Here is a 7,344-nt window from a genome sequence, read left to right as displayed (position 1 = left end):
TAACAGTAAACAGATATATTTAATATAATAAATTCTGTTACAATAAGAACTTTTCTCTCTCAGTGATGAACAAATATCACTAAGAGCTGCTAGGTTACAATGTATAATCTTCTCGATAATGATAACACATATATTGTAAACCCTAAGATGTGTTTATATACTACACAGTTACAAAATATATTCTAATTGATATGGAATATAATTATGTCTCCTAAAATATATCAATTAGATATCTTCTACAAGTCTTTCAGTCCTCTAACTCTTTCCATGCATATCTTCCTTTGTTTTAGTCTCGATCTTCTACTACAAATCAGCTTCCTTCCTAAACTGTAAGTCCTCCCGTACTTAAGTTCAGATATGATATTAAGTCTTGATATTATGTTCTGACTTCCAGTAAGTCCTGATATTTCCTGTTAGTTAAAATCTGAAAACTAAACATGAAACATATTAGACATGACATCTCAAATATATCTAACAGTAACATTTACAGCTAAAGACATGAAGAAAATTTAGAGTTGGCTTCCTGTTCTTGAACAATTGGTAGGGTGTCATACACTTTGCTTGATTAACCAAAGAGATATTCCGAGTGTAGCAGGCAGTATTCACAGCTTCAGCCCAAAAATATGTTCCGAGTGTAGCAGGTAGTATTCACAGCTTCAGCCCAAAAATATGTTGGCAACTTTGATTCTTCAAGCATTGTCCTTGCAGCTTCAATAAGAGATCTGTTTTTTCTTTCCACTACTCCATTTTGTTGTGGAGTTCTTGCTGCAGAAAACTCATGCATAATCCCATTCTCTTCACAAAATGATCTCATCACAGAATTCTTGAACTCAGTTCCATTGTCACTCCTGATTCTTCTTACTTTAAAGTTAGGATGATTGTTGACTTGCCTTATATGATTGATGATGATTTCACTAGCTTCATCTTTAGACTTTAGTAAATATGTCCAAGAGAAATTAGAGAATTCATCCATAATTACTAGGCAAAATCTTTTTCTTGATATGGACAACACATTGACTGGTCCAAACAAATCCATGTGCAGTAATTGTAAAGGTTCTTCAATTGTTGAATCAAGCTTCTTTCTTAATGATGCTTTAATCTGCTTTCCTTTCTGGAAAGCATCACACAATCCATCCTTAGTAAACTCCACTTGAGAAATGCCTCTAACCAGTTCTTTCTTGACAAGCTCATTCATGGTCTTGATGTTTAGATGGGACAGCTTCTTGTGCCATAGCCAACTTTCATCTTGACTTGCTTTACTAAGAAGAAAAGTTATTGATTCTGCATTTGATGAGTTAAAATCAAGCCATATCCCACAGTATAACCTTTGTTGTCATCTCCAAAAGTAATACTTGGGCCAGCTCTTTCCTTGAACTCAGTGAGCAGGGTAGAATCTCCAGTTATGTGCCTTGAGCAACCACTATCCAGATACCAAAGATTCTTTCTGTTTCCCTGCACACATCAAAATCAAATCAAGTTGATTTTGGTACCCAAGTTTCCTTGGGTCCTGCCTTGTTAGCTTTCTTCTTTGGTTTCTTAGGTTTGATCTCATTTGACTTGGGAATTCCTAATTCATCCATAGTCATCAGAGTTAGACCTTTGAAACCAGTCATTAAAACAGAATTATCATACACATTTTGATTAACAGGAAAAGGCATGCTATTTGCAAACACGTTGTTCCAGTAAGGCATGGTAAATGGAATTTGAGGCATACTAAATGCAACATAATAAGGATTAGGTGCAAATGGCATATTAAAGAATTATGCATTCATATTCTGAGTAGACATAGCATTCATAGGAATGGTAGGCATGGCATTCATGTTGGGAAAAGAAGAGGGTGCAGACATGGAAGTAGGCATAGCAAGTTTGCAATTAACAGATAAGTGATTAACACTACCACACTTAACATAAATTTTTCTTGGTGCATATTTATCAGGTGTACAGTTGTTATGTTTGTTAATTCATACTTTCCCATTTCTATTGTTTTTCTTTCTAGCTTCTGTTTTAACCTCAATCTTTTCTAATCTGTCATTCAATTTCTTGATAGATAGATGACCAACATTAACTTTCTTTTCCTTCCTGACTTGACTTGATTCTCCTGGAACAAAGTTCTTAGAAACTGATCCATATTTCTCATTCAACTTAGCTAGCTTAGCTTTGCTAACTGGTTTACTCACAGCCGACGGATGTGGCTCCTAGTCACTCGACGGATAATCCATTTGATTATCCGACGGATGATTTTCATCATCCATCGAGTCCACATCTGTAATAAATCCTTCAACCAAATTGGACTCAAGTTTCTCTTTGCTCTTCTTCCAGGCTGCATCACAAAAGGACTCAATACCTTGAACTTTAGTGATTTGAGCATGGACATCTCTAGATGATTTCCATGCCTTAATCACTTCATGTTCTCGTTCAAGCTGCTTCTTTAAAATTTCTTCTTTCTTCAAGGACTCAGTTAATTCATCCTTAGCAATCTTACACTCAATTCTCAATTTCTCAAATTCAATAAACTGAGACTCTAGCATATTATTTCTCTCACTTAAAATAAATTGTTTTCTTTAATTTTAGCATTTTCCTTAGTGAGGGACTTAAGTGTAACACGCAGGTGATATAATTCCATGGACATGTCATTTATTGCATCATTGCACTCAGCTTTAGATAAATATGGTAGGTTAGTGGTGATTACCTGATTGCTTGAAGAACTTGTTTCTGTTTCATCAGATTTGGCCATTAAAGCTAGATTGACATAGCTTGTTTCTTCATCTTCATCCAATCCATCTACAGCCCAATCATTCTCCTGTGTGATGAAAGCCCTTTCCTTTTGTTTGAGCAACTCAAAGTATTTCTGTTTATAATCAATAGGCTCAAACTTCTTTTTGCTGGAATCGGACTTTCTACATTCACTAGCAAAATGACCCGCCAAGCCACATTTGAAATACTTGAATTTTGACTTATCAACCATGTTTCTGTTTGGCTTAGCTGCTCCAAAATTCTTCTTGAATTTGAGCTTGGAAAATCATCTGGATAAGAATGCTAGATGTTCATCAATATCATCCATGTCATCTTGGCTCAATTGATCTTTATTTTCAGTTACCATCCCTTTACCCTTGCTTTCACAGATCTTTGATGTAGACTCAACAGCTTCTACCTTCATCTCTTTCTCCTTCTCTAACTCAGCAACCAGTGCTATGGACCCTCATTTCTTCCTTCCTTTCTCCATCCTTTCATCTTGTTCTATTTTAAGCTCATAATTTTTCAGGATGCCATATAGTCTCTCCAAGGTGAATTCCTTGTAATCATGTGAATTTCTGAAGGAGACTGTCATTGGCTTCCACTCCTTTGGAGGAGATCTAAGGAATTTGAGGTTAGAGTCTTTTGTTTGATAGACTCTTCCATACAACTTCAGAGCATTTAGTAGTTTTTGAAATCTACTAAATATATCAGTGAGAGACTCACTTTCTTCACAGTGTAAATGCTCATATTGCTGAATCAATAGCTGCATCTTGTTCTCCTTTACTTGCTCAGTAACATCATAAATAATCTAGATTGTGTCCCAGAGCTCTTTGGCTATTTTACAGTTAATGATGTTATCAAACATATCACCATCAACTCCATTGAACAATATATTCATGGCCTTTTTATCCTTCCTGACTTGCTCAATATCAGGGTCTGACCGTTTATGCCTAGGTTTTGGAACAGATGGTTCATTGCCAGTTGCAGCTCTCATTGATACATGAGGACCTCTCTCTATGCAGTCCACATAAGCCTCATCTTGGGAAAGAAGATGTAGGTGCATCTTCACCTTCCAGTGGTGATAGTTGTCTTTGTCCAGAAATGGAATCTTTACTCCAACATCCTTTTTGTTCATCTTGTTGTTTGTTGTGATCTTTATACTCTTTGTTCTTCAAGAGCTTGATCTGATACCAACTGTTATTGCCTAACAATACAACAAGAATTACAGAAGGGGGGGTTGAATGTAATTCTGGCCAATTTTTCAAATTAAAAGAATGTTCTAACTTGATAAATATAACAGTGTTTGATTAGCAGTGGTGCGAAATAAAAGAGAGATAAAAATCAAAACACTAAGTAATAAAAATACAAGCTTTTAAAACTTTCTGGTGGATTTGAAAGCATCCACTAGATATATATATATATATATATATATATATATATATATATATATCAAATGAGAACCCTATGAAGCTTTGAATAGCTCACATCTGCTTACAAGTTTGAACAACTAAACTACAGAGAAATGCTTACATAATATAACTTGATATGTTTCTCTGAAAAATAAGCTTGCTTAGTTAATTGTTCTATTTGCTACACTTGGTTTATATATCACCAAGTTTACATGACAATAAGACAAGATAATAAAACAAAACATATCTAGTCTAACTCCATGCTTCTTCATTACTCTATTTCAGCATCTTTGAATATCTTCACAATTGCATGGAAATGGTAATGCTTCTTTGTTCTCAAATTCCTGCTTAACAGGCTGCCACATTCCTTTTACAAACACCCAACGCATGTGACTGTGTTGTCACTGTCAACAGCTATTTGAATTTGATCATCCGTCGGGACTATGTTTGTCATCCGTTGGGAGCTATGTTGATCTTCCATCGAGAGTCTTGTAGATCATCCGTCGAGAGTCTATTTGTCACTTGACTCTATTTCACTTATACAAAATTACAAGACATTTCATATTTACAATTAGTCAACCTATTCTGCATATCAATCTAGTAGTCAACATGACTTACAGAACCCTATACAATCTACTTGACTAATACATGATGTTTATAGAAATGTGCTATAATACTTATTTGTTACATAAGCTACTCACTCGATGGATGTCAATCTGTCATCCGTCGGGACTGTAAAGTTCATTCGTCGGGACTATATTAGATCATCTGTCGAGTGCTACAAAATTCACTAAGTTAAATCTACTAAGGTGTTTTGTTTAACTTATCATCAAGTTCACAATATATTCCTAACAGGCTCAAGTGCTTTAATTGTCAATGAAGGCCAAACATCTACTGATGAGCCAAGATCTCAAACTCCAGTTGCCTCAACAAGTGAGCAAAAACAAATGATTCACAGGAACAAGTCATTCTGGAATTGGAAGAGGATGAGTTCTACACTCTTGATGAACTGGATGAGCTAGATCAGTTAATGGCCTATCTGGCTAGAAAATTCCCCAATATTAGAGTAAAGAAGACAAGATACTTCAAGGGTAAAGGACAGTCTTTCAACAAAGACAACAGTTGGAAAGGAAAAGGGAAGTACACTTCTGAAAGAAAAACTAGCTACAAAACATGATCTGTTGATAAATCTAAGATAAGGTGCTACAACTGTGATGAGTTGGGTCATTTTGCTACAGAATGCAGGAAACCCAAGAAAGTAAAGAAGGATAAAGCTTATCTTGAATTGGAAGCAAAGTATGAAGCTCTTCTGAAGAAACAGCAAAGCAAAGCTTATATTGCAGAGGGTAAAAGTTGGGATGACTCTGAAAATGATGAAGATGAAGAATTTGGAAATTATGCACTCATGGCCTTGGAGTAAGGAGAATCATCCTCATCTAAAACACAGGTACCAACTATTACCCCCATTGATTTAAATGTGAGTTAATATAAGGAAACTGTAGAGAAGATGAGCACAGAAATGTTTCACATTCACACAAGCATGGTTGCTGCTAATGAAGAAGTTAGCAGATTAACAAAGATAAATGAGAAGCTTGAAAGTGAGAAGCAAGAAACTGAATTGTTGTTGGTAGAGCTTGAAGCTGTAAAGCAAGAGAATGCTTATCTCAAGAACAAGCTCAAGTGTGAAAATGAAATTGAAGCAGTGATAAGGGAGAAGCTGGAAAAGAATGAGGTGAAGTTGAAGTCTTTCAAGAATGCATCTGAATTAATTGGACAATATCATGAGAAAAATAAATCATGTGCAAATATTGCTATTGGTCTTGACTATGATGCCTTGAACAGCAAGAAGAAAGAGACAGGTGACAAAGGAAAAACAACAATCAATGAAAATGTTCCAGCTATGCTGAAAAAGGTTGCATCACCTATGTTCAAGGCATGTGAAGTCAACTTCAGTGAAGAAGAATTGATTATCAAGCAAGAAATTGCTGATAAGGACAAAGAGAAGAAAACTGCAGAATCAATTCAGTCTTCTAATACTAAAGAAAAGCTCATGGACAAGCAAAGTCCCAAGACACCTGTCAAAGAGACCAAAAATGAAGATGCAAGAAAGAAAAAGAAAAATAGAAATGGAAAAATAGGGATAAACAAAAGCAACAATTTTTCTTATGTTGCAGATGCTCTAAGAAAGAAATGTGAAAAATGTTGTTCTGTGAATCACCTAACTCACCTTTGTAAAAAAGCAGTTAGCAAGCCAACTGAAGGAGTCTGTAAATACAATGAAGCAAATACAAATGATCCCTACTCTTTCTGTAATAAGTTTGACTGCATTCCTTGCAACTTAAAAGTGATGAAACGTTGTCACAAACTGAGAGTAGACCTCAAAGAAACAAGAATTGGGTCTACAACAGAAAGGGAAAATGCTCAACAGTCAATGAACTCTATTTTATCTGAAACTACTCATTCTACTTCTGCTAAATCAGTTAACAAGAAGAAAGTACCCAACATTGCTTGGGTTGCTAAACACACTTAAAACTCATTGTGTGCAGGGGAAAGTGAAGAAAGTCATCTGGATCATAGATAGTGGATGTTCCAGGCATATGACAGGTGATAAAGCCCTGCTATCATAGTTTGAGGAGAAAGCTGGCCCTTTGGTGACCTTTGGAGACAACATCAAAGGATTTACAATGGGATATGACAAGATTGTTTCTGAAAATGTTGTCATTGATGATGTAGCACTAGTAGCTGGTCTTGAAGTGAATCTTCTCACTGTTAGCCAATTTGTAGACAAAGGCTTTGAATTTTTATTCAATAAAGAAGAATGCACTTTTATCAGCAAGAAAACTGGTGAAATTGCTCTGAAAGGAGCAAGGAAAGGAAGCTTGTTTGTTTCAGACTTGAACTCAACAAATAAGGATGGTATTTGTTGCTTCTACACCAAGACATCAGAAGAACAAAGCAAGCTATGACATAAGAAGTTGTCTCACTTGAATTTCAAGGTAATTAATACCTTGGTCAAAAAGGAGTTGGTAAGAAACATGCCTAAACTGGAGTTTGCTAAAGTTGAAGTTTGTGAAGCTTATCAGAAAGGAAAAATGAAGAGATCAAGTCACAAGTCAAAAACTGTGAATTCTATAAGTGCACCATTGCAACTTATTCACATGGACTTGTTTGGGCCAGTAAATGTCTTATCAATTTCAAG

This window comes from Apium graveolens, chromosome 7 (assembly GCF_009905375.1).
Source record: "Apium graveolens cultivar Ventura chromosome 7, ASM990537v1, whole genome shotgun sequence".
Taxonomy (NCBI): domain Eukaryota; kingdom Viridiplantae; phylum Streptophyta; class Magnoliopsida; order Apiales; family Apiaceae; genus Apium; species Apium graveolens.
Note: the sequence above shows the minus strand (reverse complement) of the source record.